The following is a 19,404-nucleotide window of genomic DNA, read 5'->3' as shown; positions in this document are numbered from 1 at the left end:
CAAGTTGTCTTCTACCCTTATATATTGAGTTGACTCCTGTACAACTATTTGCCCCTCTGCAATCAAGCGTGCTTCCTTCATTATCCACGACTGATTTTGCTAACCTCTCCACTGCAGCAGTGGCCCATGATACTCCCTCATTACATTCAGTGAACAGATGCCCTGATTTACTTGGAAGGACAGCCCCAATTGATGAGTGGCAAGACCCTTGACTAATCTCTATGCAGCTCCCTCACTGACTTACCATTAATGCCTGGACTAGTTGCTCTGGACCTGCAGGAACTGACTGCAGGCTACTCCCTGAAATGTAAGGATACAGAGTCTCTGATCATAACCACCCAGATTCCTAACCATGTCCAAGCCCATGAACTGGATGATGTCTTTGACTGCCTGTGAAGGACATCCTGACTATGATATTTCCCCGGAACCTGACTGAGACTACTCGTTCTGGACTTTGAGCCATGGCTATTTGGTATATGCAAATTTAGTGAGGTTGCTGTGTGAGCTGCCAGCACATTGAGATAACATAGTGCCAAACAATAACATGTAACATCCTGTGACTGATTACTGCTAGCAAACACGACAAGCTGCTTGGCTTGGTGTCTTGGCAAAAGGCAAGGCAATACTGTGAGCCTGTAAGTTCTGCATGAGGTGATAAAGTGCAAAAAAAGGCAAGGCAAGAAAGCAAGAGAAGGCAGAGGTGTTGTGGGCATCTAAATAGAAGCAAAATGTGTAAATGCTAACAGAGCAAGCTAAGAGCCCTGGACTCTATTCTAATGCATGAGATGGCTGCCTGGCCCTGTGCCAGGTATCGGTGCACTCCATAATGCAATATTGAAGTTGGGAATTTTATAATAAATGAGTTGAAGAAATGCTTGATGATTTGGTGCACATGTCATGAAAATCTCCACAGACAAAATCTCCAGAATATATCATGAGATGTTGGAAAATGCTGAGCAAAATGGAGACCTGAGGAGCAAGTGGTGAGCTCGATCCACCAACTACCCACTCAGATTTGCATGTCAGGAATTGTTGCATTCTAGTTTTGCTTCACTAGCAGGTAAAATAGCAAAGTGCATATGAATGTGGTAAGATTAGTACATGCAAATAAGTCTCTCACCACTCACTAGTGAGCTTTTTGTCTTGCAGTTAAAATTTTGGATGAGATATTTGGTCATTTTTCTATTTTTGCAGTGCTTTGTTAACCGATTCACCATTATTTGGGAGTAGAGTCATTGTGTCCATAATCTACTGTTCTGCATGCAACTGATTGGTTATTAGACACATGCAGACAAGGCCCTTTAACTAATATGTAATCCTGTACATTTCCTGTCAGAAACCAAATTTCGTATTTCAAAATATAGCTATTTCAATACAGTTCAGCTGCCAAGCTGTATGATGTGGGAGCTGGCTGATCCCATTGTGAACAGCAGTGACCACATCTGCAATAAGTGTTGGTTGCTGGAAGAACTCTGGCCCAGAGTTGATGATCTGGAATCTGAGTTTCAAACACTGTGGTACATCCGGGATGGGGAGAGTTACATGAACCCTTTGTTTCAGGAGGCAGTCACACCTGGTAGATTAAGTAGATTTGGTGGCACGGTGGCACAGTGGCTAGCACTGCTGCCTCACAGCGCCTGAGACCCGGGTTCAATTCCCGCCTCAGGCGACTGACTGTGTGGAGTTTGCACGTTCTCCCCGTGTCTGCGTGGGTTTCCTCCGGGTGCTCCGGTTTCCTCCCACAGTCCAAAAGATGTGCAGGGTCAGGTGAATTGGCCATGCTAAATTGCCCGTAGTGTTAGGTAAGGGGTAAATGTAGGGGTATGGGTGGGTTTCGCTTCGGCGGGTCGGTGTGGACTTGTTGGGCCGAAGGGCCTGTTTCCACACTGTAATGTAATCTAAAAAAAATCCAAGTAATTCAAATTCAGTTAGTGATCAGGGACAACATGGTGTGACTGCAAGTGAGGCAGGTGGGGGGATCTTGAGGTCAGGAGTAGAGAAGCCTCAGCTTTTGACCTTACCCAACAGGTATGAGATGCTTGCTTCCTGTCTGGATGAGGAAAAGGGCTGCTCGGAGGATGACCCAACTGACCATGGCACCATGGCGCAGAAGACCATTCAAGAGGGTGGTGCAAAAAGCCAAGTGTAGTTATAGGGGATTCTATAATTGGGGTGACAGATAGCATTGTTTGCAAGCCGGATCAGGAGTCCCACAGAGTGTGTTGCCTACCCTGTGCGAGGGTGCAGGACATCTCTGACTGGCTTGAAAAGATATTGGAGTGGGAGAGGGAGGATCCAGTTGTTGTGGTCAACGTTGGGGCTAACAACATTGGCAAGGGTAGGATGAAGGACATGTTTGGGGATTATCGAGCATTGGGAAGGAAATTAAGGATCAGGTCTTCAAGGGTCATAATCTCTGGATTACTGCCCGAGCCACGTACAAATTGGTTTAAGAACAAGAAAGTTAGAGAACTAAACATGTGGCTAAGGGACTGGTGTGGGAAAGAGGGATTCCATTTCATAGGGAATTGGCATCAGTTTTGGAACCAGGGGATCTGTACCAATGAGACAGTCACCACCTGAACCGATCTGGAACCAGTGTTCTAGCAAAAAGGATAAATAGGGTGGTCACTCGGACTTTACACTTGTGAGTTGCGGGGAAGGGAAAGGGAAAGCAACAGGAAGTATGGTGATAAACGAAAAGGTAAGCTGCAGGTTAGCGTGTATGCAGGAGGGTTTAAGTTCAAGGCAGATTACGAAAGAAGCAAAAATGAAGGATAACTCAGGAGAAATTAGAGATGTTGTGAATCATGACAGTAAGAATGCTAGCATAAAGGCACTTTCCTTGAATGCTCATAGCATTTGTAACAAGGTTAATAAGCGACCTGTGTGAGCGATTATGATTTGGTAGCCACCACGGAGACATGGTTGCAGAATGGTCATGATTGTAAATTAAATATCCAGGGATACCAGACTATTCGGAAGGACAGACAGGAATGCAAGGGAAGTGGTGTGGCTCTGATATTCAAAGACGATATCAGGATGGTGCTGAGAGATGATATAGGTTCTATGGAGCATGAGGTTGAATCCATTTGGGTGGAAATGAGGAATTCCAAGAAGCAAAAGTCACTGATAGGTGTAGTCTATAGGCCACCAAATCATAACATCACCTTGGGGTGGGCAATAAACAAGGAAATAACTAATGCCTGCAAAAATGGTATGGCTATTATCATGGGGGATTTTAATCTGCATGTCGATTGGTCAAACCAGCTCTGTCAGGGTAGCCTTGAGGAGGAGTTCGTGATTTTTTTTTTGAACAGCATGTAATGGGACCAACGAGGGAGCAAGATATCCTAGATCTGGTCCTATGTAGTGAATCAGGAATAATTGATAACCTCATAGTCAGGGATCCTCTTGGAAGGAGTGATCACAGTATAGTTGAATTTAAAATAGAGCTGAATAGTGTGAAGGTAAAATCCAATACCAGGGTCCTGTGCTTGAATAAGGAGAACTATGATAGAATGAGGGAGGACCTGGCTAAAGTAGACAGGAAACAGATACTTTATGGTGTGACAGTTGATGAGCAGTGGAGGACCTTCATGAAATTTTTCAAAGTGCTCAGAAAAAGTATATTCTGGTGAGAAGGAAGGACTGTAAGAGGAGGGGGTAACCTGCCATAGGTGTCTAAGGAAATAAGGGAGGTTATCAAAGTGAAGGAGAAGGCATACAAACTGGTCAAAAACAACAGGAATCTAGAATATTCAGAAAACTTTAAAGTCACCAGAAAGCCACAAAAAGAGCTATAATGAAAAGTAAGATAGAGTATGAGAAAAAAATAGCACAAAATATAAAGACAGATAGTAAAAGTTTCTATAAATATATAAAATGAAGAAGAGTGGCTAAAGTAAATGTTGGTCCTTTAGAGGATGAGAAGGGGCTGTTAGTTATGGGATATGATAAAATAGCTGAGGCATTGAACAGTTACTTTACATCAGTCTTCACAGTGGAGGACACTAATAACATGCCAGTAAGTGACAAAGAGACGCAGGTAGGTGAGGACCTGGAAACAATTATTATTATGGAAGAGCTGGTGTTGGGTAAGCTAATGGAGCTAAGAATAGGTAAGTCTCCTGGCCCTGATGGAATGCAACCCAGGGTACTAAAAGAGATGGCGGCAAAAATAGCAGGTGGACTGGCAGTAATTTTCCAAAATTCGCTGGACTCTGGAACAGTCCTAGTAGATTGGAAAATAGCAAATATGATGCCATTGTTTAAAAAGCGAAGTAGACAAAAGATGGGGAACTATAGATCAGTAACCTTAACCTCTGCGGTGGGGAAGATGCTTGAGTCTGTTATCAACGAAGAAATAACAAGGCATCTCAAAAGAAACTGTCCCAGTGTGCAGACACAGCATGGGTTCATGAAGGGCAGGTCATGCTTCTCAAATCTTTTGGAATTCTCGCAAGAAATTTCAAGCAAGGGGGACAATGGGGACTCAGTGGATATGACTTCCCTAGATTTCTAAAAGGCCTTTGACAAGATGCCGCACATGAGGCTGCTGCATAAGATAAGGATGCACGGTGTTAGGGGTAGAGTATTAACATGGATAGAGAATTGGTTGACTGACAAGAATCAAAGACTGGGGATAACTGAGTGCTATTCTAGCTGGCAATCAGTGACTGGTGGTGTGCCTCAGGGATTGGTGTTGGGACACAATTATTTAAAATTTATATAGATCATTTGGAGTTGGGGACCATGTGTACGGTGTCAAAATTTGCTGATGACACTAAAATGAATGGCAGAGCAAAATGTCCAGAGGACTGTGAAATTTTGCAGAGGAATATAGATACATTGAGTGAGTGGACTAAGGTCTGGCAGATGGAATACAATGTAAATAAATGCAATGTCATACATTTTGGTAGGAGTATCAGCAAAATAGATTATAACTTGAATGGTAAAAAGTTGCAGCATGCTGATTAGCAGAGGGAACTGAATGCCCTTGTGCATGAATCACAGAAGGTTAGTGTGCAGGTAGGACAAGTAATTAGGAAGTTAAATGGAACTTTGTCCTTCATTGCTAAAGGAATTAAGTTTAAAAGCAGAGTGGTAATGTTACAGTTGTACAAGTTGCTGGTGAGGCCTGAAGTACTGTGTGCAGATTTGATCTCCTTACTTAAGAAAGGGTGTACTGGCACTGGAGGGGGTGCAGAGGAGCTTCACTGGGTTGATTCCGAAGTTGAGAGGGTTCGCTAATGAGGAGAGACTGAGTAGATTGGGATTATATTCATTGGAATTCAGAAGAATGAGGTGGGATCTTATAGAAACATATAAAATTATGAAGGAAATTGACAAAATAGAAATAGATAGGATGTTTCCACTGGCAGATGAAACTAGGGCAAGATTAGAGGAAGCAGGTTTAGAACAGAGCTGAGAAGGAACTTCCTCACCCAGTGTGTTGTTAATCTATGAAATTCCTTGCTCAGGGAAGTAGTTGACACAACTTCAGTAATCGTTTTTAAAACTAAAGTGGATACGTTTTTTTTTAAAATAAAGTCATTAAGGGATATAGTGAAAATGCGGGTAAATGGAGCTGAGTCCATAAAAAGATTAGCCATGATCTTATTGAGTGGAGGCGCAGATGGCCTACTCCTGCTCCTAGTTCTTATGTTTTTAAGTTCTTATGTAAAATGAAATCAGTAGTTAACTATCTACTTTGTTGCATGAAGAAACTTTTCTATTTGGCTGCAAAAATTGGTGGGGAGAAATGTGTGAATTTATGTGGAAAAATACCTGCAGTGTTTTTTTTTCCTTTCTGATTTTATTTACTTAAAGTTTGTTGGCATTTTAGTCACCCTAAAATCATCATTTGAGAACATTGAAACAGTGAGGTTAATTTTTGAATTTTCAAGGCATTCATCTCTTAGTCTGACATCCATCCCTTTTCATTTATTGAAACTGTAATTGCACTTCTATGCCACTGACAATATATTTGCAGAGATGTTTTCTCAACTCAGCATAGGAACAGTGGAGAATACTGGTGTTATTTGCTCATAACAATGAAGCTTAATGTGGATAAGTGTGAGGTTATCTATTTTAGTCAGAGGAATAGAAAAACAACTGATTATCTAAATGGTGCGAAATTTCAGAGTGCTTCACTGCAGAGGGATTTGGGTGTCCTCATGTTTAAGTCACAGAAAGCAAGTATGCGGGAACAACTGTTATTAAGGAAAGCAAATGGAATCTTGGCATTTAGAGCTAAAGTAATAGACTGTAAAAGTGAGGAAGTATTGCTGCGACATTACAAGGCATTGGTAAGAGCCTGCCTGGAGTACTGCATACAATTATGGTCTCCTTACTTGAAGAGGGATGTAGTTTTATTGGAGGCAGTTCAGAGGAGGTTCATTTGATTGATTCCAGGGATGAGAAGTTTATCTTATGAAGAGAGATTCTTCAATTTAGGCCTTTACCCTCTGGAGTTTAGAAGACTAAAAGGAGATCTAATTGAGGCATATGAGATGCTAAAAGGGATTGACAAATTGAACGTAGGAAGAATGCTTCCTCATGTGGAACAACCAAAAATGAGAGTTTATATTTGTAAGATGAGAATTAGGATATTTAAAACAGATCTAAGGAGAAATTACTTCTTTCAAAGGGTCACAGATATGTGGAATTTACTATGCTAGACGGCAATAAATTAAACAAGGAGATGGAAAGATTGTTAATTAGTAACGTGTTGAAGGGCTGTGGTGAGCAGGTAGGAAAATGGAATTGCGGGCAAGATGAGATCAAATGGCAGAACAGGATGGAAGAGCTGAATTATTGACTCTTGCTCCTAGTTCTTATGTTCTTTATGTTGCAAATCTGCTTACTATTACAAACCAAAAGTGATCCCAGTTGTATGTCATATAAAATGTCATGTTGCTTAAGTAAGCAAAATAATGTTTAGAAAACAATGTACCTGTTTAGGAGACATCACAGGAGTGGTAAGGAAGCCATAGGTTGAAACTCCATCGATTGACAGAAAATGTGGTTTAGGTCAACACATTTCCAAAAGCATGCAAACAGAGGATTCATGCAAATGATCATTGAAATTCCAATTTAACTTAATCATAAAATGATAAAGAGACATTTCAGTGGAAGATGTAAATGAACGTGAATTCTGGTCTAGTGTTAAACTCATACCTGGCACAAATCTTATTTCCCAGCTGCTTATTTTGATCTTTATTCATACTAATGAGGCTTTTCAAGGTAGCTATTGGAAGTGATGAAAAATTAGCTATTCACCTACTTAGGTCATTAATTTAATTTATCTTTTCATGGCATATACCTTGTGTAAGTTAAACATTCAAGCACATTGACAGGAGGTTTTAAAAAAAGTTTCAGCTTGATGATTTAGTTTCCATGTCTGCAATACTAATAAGTATTGCTGAATGTTCTTTTTGTTATTGCTATGCAAAAAAATGAAATTCTTCCATATCCTACTGAATAAAGTAGACGTCCTTGTAGTATGGAATTTATGAGAGGCAGCGTAATATATAAAGAGATGTTTTCTCAACTCAGCTTAGGAACGGTGGAAAATTATGTATGTTATCTATTTATAATGAAATGTTATAACCATGCTAACTAAAGGTGAACCTACTTACAAGTTATACAAAATGTCATATTGCTTAAGCCAGTACGATAGACAGCTACTTTGACAGCTCCTGTGACAGGGTATGTATGTAAGGTAATTGTGAGATTAGGGTGTAAAGTCAGAAAGGTAGCAAGTGGATTGCATGTCACTGTGCCAGGTGGGTGGGGTGGCATGGCACAATGTGGAAAAGGCACCAAATAAGTGATTGAGAGTTTAAGGGAGTTTGAGGAGAGTGGGGGATATGTGGTCTGGTGGAAGCAAAAGACAGGTTATGACTGGCAAGAAAAGAATAGGTGTCAGATGCAGAGTGAAGATGGGATTGTTGGGTCCTAAGAGAAGTAGGATGTCAGATCTCATTAGTTGGGGGGCTTTGACAGGTTTGGATGTGTGGAAGACAAGAGTGTCAGGTACCTGAGGCAGATGGAGATGTTAGACCCAGAGGTGGAAGGGGGGCTTTCAGGGTAGTTGTGCAGGGAGATGTTGTTGGACCTGCTTTGGCCTAAGAGGAGTGGGTGACAATGGATCCTGCCATATGTCATGGGGGAGTGTGTAATTGGTACCTGGCAAAGAGGGTTTGTTGATTTCCATGGGTTCAAAGGACATGTTGTGTCCAGGGCAGAGGAGGCTGTTGGGTTCAGCAGAATTTGTGATGTGGATGTTGGGTTGCAGGGCGTTAGAGATTTTTTTTAAAATCAGGGCAGGAGGGGTTTGAGTTATGAGGGAGATGTTGGGTTCCAAGTGGAGTGTGGGTGATGGTGTCAGGTCTGATTGAAAATGGTTAGTGTCAGGGTCTAGGGGTGCAAGAAGGTGTAATTGGAAGAGAGGAATGGTCTTTTGAGGAGTCAGTCTCATGCTGGAGTTAGCTGTGACCGTTAATAGTCTAATTTTTCCTAGGTAATGACTAAATGAATTGTTGTGCTACTGTCAAAATTCTCTGAATAAATGGACACTTTCATAAAGTTCCAGGCAGTGGAGAGTTATCCATCTAAATCTTCAATTTCCCTGGTAATTCCCTCAAGACTGCCATGTCTGGGATTGTTCAGGGTTCTGATGTACAAAGACCTGTCTGCACTGCAGAAACAACTTCCTGACCGTTGGAAAACCAGACCCAATACGCTATTTATGGTCCAGGAGGATATGGGTTTCAACATGAAACCCAAAATTGTGCAGAAACACAAAGGGATGGAGAATAGGAATGTTTTGTTGTAGCTTCACAGGGCTAAAGCATTCTGTGTAGCTTTGGTCTCCTTACTCCAGGACATATCTCCTTTGGAGGCAATTCAGAATATGTTCAGAAAAGATTGGTTCCTGGGATTGCCATTTGAGGAGAGATAAAGCAAGTTGGACCTATACCATTGGAGTTTTGAAACGGGAAAAGGTTATCTTATTTAAACATGCAAGATTCTGAGGGAGCATGATAGGGGAGAAGATAACAAAATGCTTCCCATTGAGGGAGAATCTAGAACTAGGCTGCGTAGTTTCCAAAATAAGGGGTCAACCATTTAAAATGGAGATAAGGAGGAATTCCTTCACTCAGATGGTTATAAATCTTTGGAATTCTCTGCCCCACCTAAGAGATCAGCTTTAAGGGAGTCAAGGATATAGAGAAACAGGCAAAAAATTAGAGTTGATCTGCAATTTGTTCTTACTTAAAAGATTTGACCTACTCCTGCTCCCTATTCTTCTGTTCTTATGTAGTTTTCCAGAATGAGTGCAAACCCTGGCTGTATCTCATTACTAATTGCAAAACACTCTTGGTGCATATATTCAATTAATATTAGTAAAAAGTAATATTAGTCAAGGGAAAATCAGTAGTTGCCAGGCTGTCAAAAATCTATTTTGTTCTTTAATTGAGGTTTAAGATTTCAGTGATCATCAGTAAAAAAATGGTATCCTCAGGCAATCTGCTGAACATCTGAATGCCTCATTGAATCAGAGTTCTCCAGTGGTTCTCTCTGATGGTCAAAGTAGATGTGTGATTATGATGGTGTGAATTCAACAGTCTTGGTCTCACCATTGAGTTCATTGGGGGAAGAGCTATAACAATTGAATGTTGAACATTTTGGCAAAGGTCCATAGTGCTATAGAAAAAGAAATACAAGATAGGGTAAGTTGCATGCAGCATCATAAGTCACTCACAACATATTTTCTTGGGCACATCATAACAATAACTACACATTGATGGGCCTTTACAGGAAAATTTACTGGAAAACCAGAACAAAATTTATATACAGGTTGTTCTGCTATAGCACGTGTTTCGTTCATGTGAATTCATTACAACATGATTGACGAACTGGGGACATTGTCTCTAAAGCCTGAACTTTTAAAGTGAGTATTAGTTATAAAGTGATTCTGACCCCATTAGCTTAAATGATGCTGCTTTACATGACTTTCTTATAACATGAGGTTGCACAAGCACATAATTACTGCGTTATAGCAGAACTGACTGTATATGCTCCAAAAATGGTAGAGACATGTGGTGGATTTATCAACTATTTAAATATTGCAAGAGGGATCACCCACATTCCTGACATGCCTTAATTTCACTGAACAATGATAAGAATGAGGGTAACGAGTCCACACTTTGCACTCCTAAACTGGTCACTTCATCCCAGGGCTACAGTCAACTAAATTTGGGAAGTATCACTAAACCAAAGACTAGCATCTGGACAAGACAAAAAGTGATATAAGAAATAATAAACATAACTGGGCAGGAAGGGATGGAGAATATATATCTGTGAGTAATCAATGGGTAAGATTAGTGATGCAAAAATAATGAAAGGACAAAATATACAGTGCAAATAGAAATAATATAGCCATTGCAGAGATATAGCTCCAGGATGGCATTAATTGGGAGCTGAATATTGAAGCATCCGTGGCATTTAGGAAGGGCAGGAAAAGGTGGATAATTAATATTGTCATCAAGAGCAAGATGGTCTAACTTCGTGAAGCCAGGAAATAGACAAATTTAGGGAAAGATGAGAAATCATTTGTAGGAGTGTTATGCAGGCTACATGAAAGTAGCCATGCAGTGGAATAGAATATAAAATCAGAAATAATGTCAGCTTGTCAGAACTGGTACAACAATAATTACCCTCTAGGTATCAGTGAACATAATATTATTTGAAATTTACATTCATTTTGAGGGTGAGGTGAATGGGTCTAATTCTAGTATTTTAATCTTTAAAATGGCATTTATCAACACTTAAAAGAAAAGCAACTAAAAATAAACTGGCAAATTAGATTAAGGGCTATGTCAGTTGAGATAAGTTGACAGACATTTATTGGATATTTCAGAATACACAGGATTTATATGATCTGATGTAAAGAAAACATCAAGAGATGGACCACCATTCATTGTTAACTAAAAATTTGTAGATAATATCAAAATTTAATATGAATATATATGATTGTTAGCAGGTCAGAAAACTGGCCAGAATATAATAGAAACACAGTAAATATTGACTAAATATAACAATGGAAAATTAGAGTATTCGGAAACAATAGCTAGAAGTAAATGAACAGATTATAAGAATTCTTACAGATATTTAATTAATACTATGATTCCAGCTGGTAGTCTTACTGGACAAGTCAGATACCAGATCAAAACCTGGCTTGATAGAGTTTTCAAAAATTTAACTTGGTCTTTCACTGAAATAGAAGTAGACAACATTGCAGATTTGGTTTTAACAATAAAACAGAAGTGTATTATACAAAAACAAAGGCGATAAAGTAGAATAAATCAAGTGATTTACATGACATGACTTGAAAGATTTTGAAACACATGGTAAAAATTCAATCCCATCTATCACTGTCAATATCTATCAAATCTGTAGATTTAACTTAACTGTTTCTCTCAATTTTCTGTCTTGAGAGTTTATTAGCCTCTACCTTGAATGATTCCATAACTAAACATAGTCTTCTCAATTTTGAATAATCAGTTTAGGGTTCTAAGCATTTACTTCTAGAGTGGGGTTCAAACTAAAATCCTGAACTTATTTTCTATTAATTCAAAGCTATCATCTTTCTTCAGGAGAAAACAAAAAGTTTCACATATCTAACTTGTACCAGGATTTTTCTGAAGTGACCAACAAGAGATTTGCAAGCTATGGGTATTTTCCCCCACTCAAAAGAAAACCCTGATCATTCCCAATGGAAAGCATGCTTATCCACTCTTTAATATTTACTCTGTCTGCACATCGATCTTTTAAAACATAAAAAAATCCAATTTTGGTCCAAGAATTCCCTGTCTCATATCAGGTTAATGGTGAAGTCCTGACTCTAGAAATGTTGACATTTTAATCATTAAAGCCCCACATACACACTTGTCAGAACTTGTTATTAAAGTCATTTTTGCAAGGCACTTAGGTAAGTTCAAGATAATCAGGCAGAGTCAGTATGGTTTTATGGAAAGATGATAATGTTTAAACAATTTATTGGACTTCTTTGAGGAGTAATCTGCAGTAGAGAAAGGGGAACCAGCGATGACATTATACTTATGTTTTCAGAAGACATTGGATAAGGTACAATATCAAAGGTTATATTGGAAAATAAAACCTTGTGGTGTAGGGAATAACATATTGGCATGTATAGAAGATTGGCTAACAAACAGGAAACACTGAATAACTATATAAATAGGTCATTTTCTGTTTAGTTAGATGTAATCAACAGTGTACCAAAGGGTTAGTACCAAGGACTCAACTGTTTACATTTTATCTGACTGACTTTGATGACATGACTGATGGTACAGTTGCTAAGTTTGCTGATAACACAAAGGTAGGTAGGAAAGTGAGTTATTAAAACAACATAACAAATCTACAAAGGGATATAGGTAGATTTAGAAAGTAGGTATGCATCAGGCAAATGGAGTATAATGTGCAAATGTGTGAAATCGTCCATTTTGGCAGGAAAAATTAAACAAATTAAAATATTTATGATGATAAATGGCAAAACTCTGAAATGCAGAGTGTTCTGGGTGCCCTGGTGCTTGAGTCATAAAGGGTAGTACGCAGGTACAGCAAGTGATTAGGAAACCTAACATAATGTTCTCATGTTTTGCAGAGGGCGTTAATCTCAAGAGTAGGGGAGTTATGTTTCAGTGTGTGGGGCATTTGTGACATCATAATTGGAGTGCTGTGTCCAGAATTGGTCCCCTTGATTAAGGCGGACATAAATATGTTGAAAACAGATCAAGGAAAGTTTATCAAACCAATACCCATAATGGGTGGGTGGGTGGTCTTATGAGGATAGTTCAGACAAGTTAGGTTTGTGTTAGCTAAACTATAAAGGAGTTAGAGGTGGAATGTAAAGTACAGCAAACTGTTTATTAATGGGCACTGATAGGACCAGGAGTGTGCCAGTTGATCAAGTATTCCGGTTGATCAAGATATCCATGTAACCAATGTTAAAAGACACATTAAGTAATAGAAATATCAAGTAAGGGGTATACACACCAACGTTATGCTATGTTTACAGGATAAATCACTTAAATTATAATGCAACCTGACCTTAAACAAAACCTACCAGCGGAGAACATTCTCACTCAAATCCTCAGGTGTCTATTTGGACATGGCAGAGTTTGCGGTAATACAGTAAACTCCTGGTATTTCAGGTAAATATTTTTTACTGCTTTATCAGGTTCATAAGGTGCCACTTAAAACAGCATTTCCTGTAATCAGATCAGGTGTGATCTTACTGAATGGTTTGCGGGGGAGGGGGGTTCAGTAGCCCACTTCTATACCTAATTCATATGATTATATGAATGCGAAGGTTTGGACATAATAGAGGAGGTACTAATGTAAAATCATATGTGCTAAAATGTGGCAGGCATTTACTGCTTATTTTATATTTTAGCATAATGACGAGAGAAGGGTCATATTTTGGCCCTGAGTTCAGAATACAATAGATTTATACTAAAACGATAAAAGTAGAAGCCCCACTATTTAATTACTACATAATTATAACCCTTACTTACAGCTTTTTACAAATGTCAGCTTCTCTTAACATTGTTCAGCAATAGTGGGGCCAAGATTGTTCTTTCGAAAATCTAAAATGTTTCATCCATGCTATAAATAACTACGAATGACAAAACTAAGATCCTGGTTTGTAATTTGCTTTGAACGCTCTCTGCAAACTGTATAATTTTCCAAAATTCTTGTAACATTTCACCTGGCAGAGACAAAGTACCTCTGGCTGTTGATAAAGACTAGTTGTGGGGTTACACAATCCTTTCCAAAGTCACTCAGTGCCTGTTTACTGTAACCTTGCTGTCAGTTAGTGAAGCTAAGTAGGATTTCTTTTGCTATAAATACTTTTACTCCACTTTCAGTAGTCAGGACTATTTTAACCACTGATGATTCAGCTGGAGTTCAGTTTGCCTAAAGTATAAAAGAACATTAATTCAAACAAAGCAGCTGCTTTTTAGTGGGATTTAGATAAGCTCTTTAGTATTCATAGCTTTCATGTCGATTTCTACTTTCATTTTTAACCTCACCACTATCTTCTGCAGATACAGATTACAAATAAGTACTTTTTCAAAACCTGTTGAACTTTTAAAGTAGATATACGTGGTTCTGTAGTGAATAGTACCAGATTCCTAACGTAATTCTGAATTCAAATAGTCAGAAGAAATCGCAGCTTTCAGTATGTATTGGGAACGAAAGACCTTGCAATGTGAAACAGAAGTGAACAAGTCATTAGGCAAAGAAAAATGATAGCAAATGTAAATCAAATTGGGCATTGTGATATCTAAAAGTGTACTTCAGTCCATGAATAAATGTTTGATAAAAGGGTGCAGCAATTCCTCAGTTGTGTTTAACCAAACCTAACTAAGCAGATAAACGAATCACAAAGCCCTGACTTTCAAACTTAGCCTAGAGCACCTCCTGCTGCTGTGAAGGTGCTGTTGGCTTTTCAACGTAGCTACTGCCAAAGTACGTTTCAAAGCTATTCATGCCAGTTACAAATAAATTTTACTGCACTCCAGGTTGATTTTGCAAACCCTGGGAAATTGGGCAGTCAGCTGGTGGAATGTGACTGTCAAAAAGTTTGCTTGTCCATGAAGAAGGCCTGAGCCTCATGAGCATCAAGCTGAGGGGCTGCAGCCTAAAGGTCTACCCTTCTGGATCTGACTTCATCGACATGAAAAAATAAGAGGCTGAGATTCTCCTGGCAATTCCACAAAGATAAATTGCAAATGCCATGGCTAGGGCTATCTTCAGCTGAGCAGCTGGTGAGCAGAGTGTGCACGACTGTTGATCTATCCAGCATGTTCTAAAAAATGGCAATCACTGTGCTGAAAGAATCCAACATAATCTTATTAAAAGAATCTAATGCCCAACCCAAGAAGGCATGATTAACTGCCAAGAAGCAGACTGTGAGGGATAAGTTCAGTCACATCATTGTCACACACTAATAGAATAAAACTGTTTCTAGACATTGTCACCTTACTTTTGTTGAAGCTACTCCATTATGTTTTGTTAAAAGGTAATTATAACAGCATTTCAGAATATGTTTTGTTTTTAAATTTTACCAGAGGGTTTACATTCCTGTTACTGAAATACTGCTGGACAAAAACACAGAAACTGCATAAAAATCCTTTACTTCCTGATTTATAATCATTCAAGAAAGGAAACAGTTGGGGAATTTTTATACATAATGGTACCTTATCAGATTATTGAAATATAATAAATAGTTAGTCATAAACAAAAGACCCTAAACATTTAGTTATAAATCTATGGTCTGCATGTTGAAGATTCAGCAATCTTTCTCCAAACATTATTTAATGGAAGTTAATTCACTTTCTAATTACAAATGAAATCCACAAAACACCACTCAAGGTTGTCAAACCGAAGCATGTTGTAAGGGGAAAAGAAACCATAATAGAATTTCAAGTTAGATGGTGTATTCTATAAATCTGCTCTAGTTGCATTCAGAGTCTGAACTTTAACATATAAAATGACTACACCTTTTCTTGAATTACACTGAAAGCAAATTTGAAAGAAAATAAAAAATAAAAGGTCAAACAGCCTTGTTACCTGACTTAAAATTAATTGCATATATGGGAAAGAGATATATTTTGTAAACTTTATGGATCAATAATGAAAGAATACAAATTTGTGTGTTATGACTGCCATGTTTGGTACTATTAATTATTCTGTACTACAAACAGCAATTAGATGTTACACTAATAGCCAGAGTGCATCATCACTGATGTCATATCACATGGAATTGAGAGCTGAGGGAAGAAAGTTTTAATGAAGTCCTACTGGATTATATCACTTTGATAGAGTAAACAGTTAATAAAAGTTTGATTTTCTGCCCTCATCTTCGTAAGTATTCAAATCCTGGCCATAATAACTTTGCATTCCATCTCACTTTTCAGATAGACCTCCATTTGGATAGTTAGAGTTATGATTTGAAATAGATGTGAGGCCATCCATTTATGAAAATGAGGGTGAAAGGGCATCAACATCATCTTTGTTCTAGCTGTCTGATCACCATCAGTTCTTATTTCTGGGCACCAGTCATTGGTACTACTTGTTAAAAGATTACCATTTATAGTGATAATTAAAGAGATCTTTAGCTGCAGTCAGAAAAAAATGGATATAGGGTTGGGAGACATCTTTTGGCAGTTACTTGTCAGTTTTAGATCTTAAAGGATTTTTAAGTATAATGCATTTATTGGTGTAGTTCTTAGCCGCATGTCACTTGGCAATTCAAAGTCCTTCTCCTTTTTATTCCTACAACTTGTACTCCTTCATACTGAGACACTGCCTTAGGCACGTCACAATTAGCTATTCTTCCCCACTCAACTGCATTTCCAACTCCTGATTGTCAAACAGCCAACTTAAAAACGTGATTTGCATTGACACCTTTCCAACACTCTTATAATTAGTATCCAAAGAATATTTTCAATTGAAATCTTATATTTTTAACTAGTAATTTTAAACCATGGTTGACGTTAGTAAGTTTCAGCAGGAATTTTTGTGTATATCAATATCATTGTGCTAAAATATTATTCATAACCAGGAGTCATTGGCTTGTTAGTGATAAATCAAATGAACTACCCCAATAATCTGCAATCCTGTGAACTCTCAAAAACTTACAGAATAACGATTGTTTGCAATTAAGTGCATCTTATGAACATTGGAAACAAGTGTAAAAACTGAGTCTCAGATATACTTTTTCAAAACCACTTCAGAGCATCATGTTAGGCCAACCTTTCTGATTAGCAGTAGTATAGTTTTGATGGCTGTTTGTCACAGGAAAAAAAAAGCGCTCTTAGATGCCAGCATCTTTTCAGGGTAGACCACTGATGCTGGTTGCTCACTGGAGCCGCCATCTCAGAAAGTTGGACATTTTTCCATGCAGCCCAGGAGGAACTAAATTACTTATTCTCTTTCAACCACTAACTACTGTATTCTAATAAGTAAGGTATATGCTCCAGAACATCTCATTATATTAATATGAGTCAATGGATGAAAATGCAGTTGTATACCTGTATAAATTGGTCAGAAGTTGGGATGTCAACTTGCTTGGGTGGTGCCGCTGGTGAGGTTTGGTCAGGACAGATTGAGGTGAATTGAGACATTGAGAAAGGTCAGGGGTTCATAGGAGTGTCAAGAGTCCAGGGGGGGTGTCTGCGCCAGTAATACAGTTGTATATATATATTCTCAGAACTGGTTTTAAACTGTCTTATGTTTCCTGCATAACTATTGAATAAGTCAGAAACTTCAGAAGGGCCAAGCTCTAACTCAGAGTTGAAGACTTTCTGGGATATTCCGGATGCAGAGTAATTGTCAATCAGAAGTTCAATGTTTCTGGGTAATTCCTGTATAGCCATTAGATTGGGACTTCCAAAAAGACTCATTACAGATTTCATGGGGTGACAGTCTCTAACCAATGTAGAGCAGAAGATTCAAATGTTTGTTAATAAAAGATAAAGCCAAAATTATTCAGGTTGTCAATCAATTGTGATCCAAATATGCTAAATATCATGTTCAGTTACGGAATATTGCAATAAGACTTTATTTTAAAATAATTATGTTGTTTTAAAGCCTTATTTTATAGGGTTCTGTAGTTTAGAAATTATAGGAATTTAAATATTTGTTTTCCTACTGGCATTGACCTAATGCACTATTATGAATAAACACATAAAGGAAAACTGCATACTCTTTATAAGCTAGGGATAAGAGACTTTGACCCATGTAGCAGCTGGTTCACTTTGGAAGTCCATTGTTGCAATAGCAACAGCACAGCAGACAGTGCTCACTGCAGTACCTCTGTGACTGCATCTGTGAAATACACTGATTCCAATTATGTCCTAATAAGTGATGTTTTCATCACATTTTGCTGAATTAAAATTTTCAATAGAAAGGCTGGAAATCTTCTGAACTGAATTTTCAAAATTCTTTATATTATATTTGTAAGAAAATTTTAAAATAGGAATCATTGGATTACTTTCATTGTAACATTAATGAAACAAGTGAATTCCAGGTGGAACTGGTTTCTCAATTAAGACAGGACCTGGACTATTGTCTTACCCCATTTCCCTTTATTGATTTGTAGATCTATTTAAACAGCAAACATAACCATCATGTGGCAAGCATGACAAGAGTACGTGTTTTTATTTTAAAAACTGACACTTTACTAATTAGTTGTTTAACAGTGTCACGTAACGCAGTTATAATAATTACATTCTATTTTGTTTATCAGGAAATTTTAAAAAAACAATGATTAGATTGATGTTTCATAAATTAATGCTTTGTAAACCTTATCCCATTAACCTGTACATTATCTTTCATTAACATACAAATAATTAAATGGCCATATTATGATATGAGGCAAATAATGGCTTGCATTTGCTTATTAGCAAATTAAATTTTCTAGTTTTCCCCACAATATCAGAAAAATTATCTCTTCACTAATTTCACTCCAAAGCTTAGCTATCAGGCATTACAAGCAAATAATGACCATTTTTGCCTCCTACCATTCTGAAGTTATTTGACAATGGTGCTGTGCACTGAACTGGCTGTGATAAATTGAAGAATTGTCACTGGAATCCCCTGGAGTAATACGCTCCTCTTGTGCCTACTGAATGAACATAAACAACTGAATGAACATTAACTATTGAAAGATATTTGAAGCTTTCAAAATGTGTGTTGTTTTATTATTCAGCAGCAAAAATGCTTTCTTTACATTTGTCAGCTTGAATATTAATAACAAAATGACAACAATGTACAAATTCATGAGAAATCTCCTTTTGGCAACTTTCACTATCTAACTAAAAAATTAATCTCATTACAGTTTTTATCTTTCTTCAATGCTGCTACTTCAATCCCCTGAGCTTGAAAATGGAAATTATGAGTGGCAGCAAAGAGTGAGATGTGTTGTGAAACCCTTCCATCTTTTATTATTGATGTTTCTGAATGAACTGAAAAGATTAATACCCTTAGGATTACATGGAAGAAATTGTAATATCAAACACATGATTATTGTTAAAAATCACATAACACCAGGTTATAGTCCAACAGGTTTATTTGGAAGCACACTAGCTTTCGGAGCGACGCTCCTTCATCAGGTGGTAGCACTACCACCTGATGAAGGAGCGTCGTTCCGAAAGCTAGTGCGCTTCCAAATAAACCTGTTGGACTATAACCTGGTGTTGTGTGATTTTTAACTTTGTCCACCCCAGTCCAAAACCAGCACCTCCAAATTACGACCAACCTAATAGGTAACAACTGAGAAGCATTCTTTAGAGAACATTGCAT

General features: G+C 38.0%; 2 long non-coding RNA genes across 2 annotated transcripts in view; one reads left to right on the top strand and one right to left on the bottom strand.

Moving 5' to 3' along the window:
* Positions 1–19,404, top strand: part of LOC148148312 (uncharacterized) — a 62,487-nt gene that overhangs the window by 14,618 nt on the left and 28,465 nt on the right. The gene's annotated exons all lie outside the window — the stretch shown is intronic.
* Positions 9,474–13,809, bottom strand: LOC148148313 (uncharacterized). The gene is made up of 3 exons (XR_015759027.1): positions 13,608–13,809; positions 11,176–11,284; positions 9,474–9,714 (listed from the first exon to the last, which is right to left on the bottom strand). It is a non-coding gene; the product is annotated as an uncharacterized LOC148148313 (long non-coding RNA).

Source organism: Chiloscyllium plagiosum, unplaced genomic scaffold (genome assembly GCF_037043375.1).
Source record: "Chiloscyllium plagiosum isolate Xiang-an unplaced genomic scaffold, Cpla_swu_hap1 HiC_scaffold_13, whole genome shotgun sequence".
In the NCBI taxonomy this organism is placed as follows: domain Eukaryota; kingdom Metazoa; phylum Chordata; class Chondrichthyes; order Orectolobiformes; family Hemiscylliidae; genus Chiloscyllium; species Chiloscyllium plagiosum.
The sequence above is the reverse complement of the archived record's forward strand: the minus strand, read 5'-3'. Positions and strand labels throughout refer to the sequence as shown.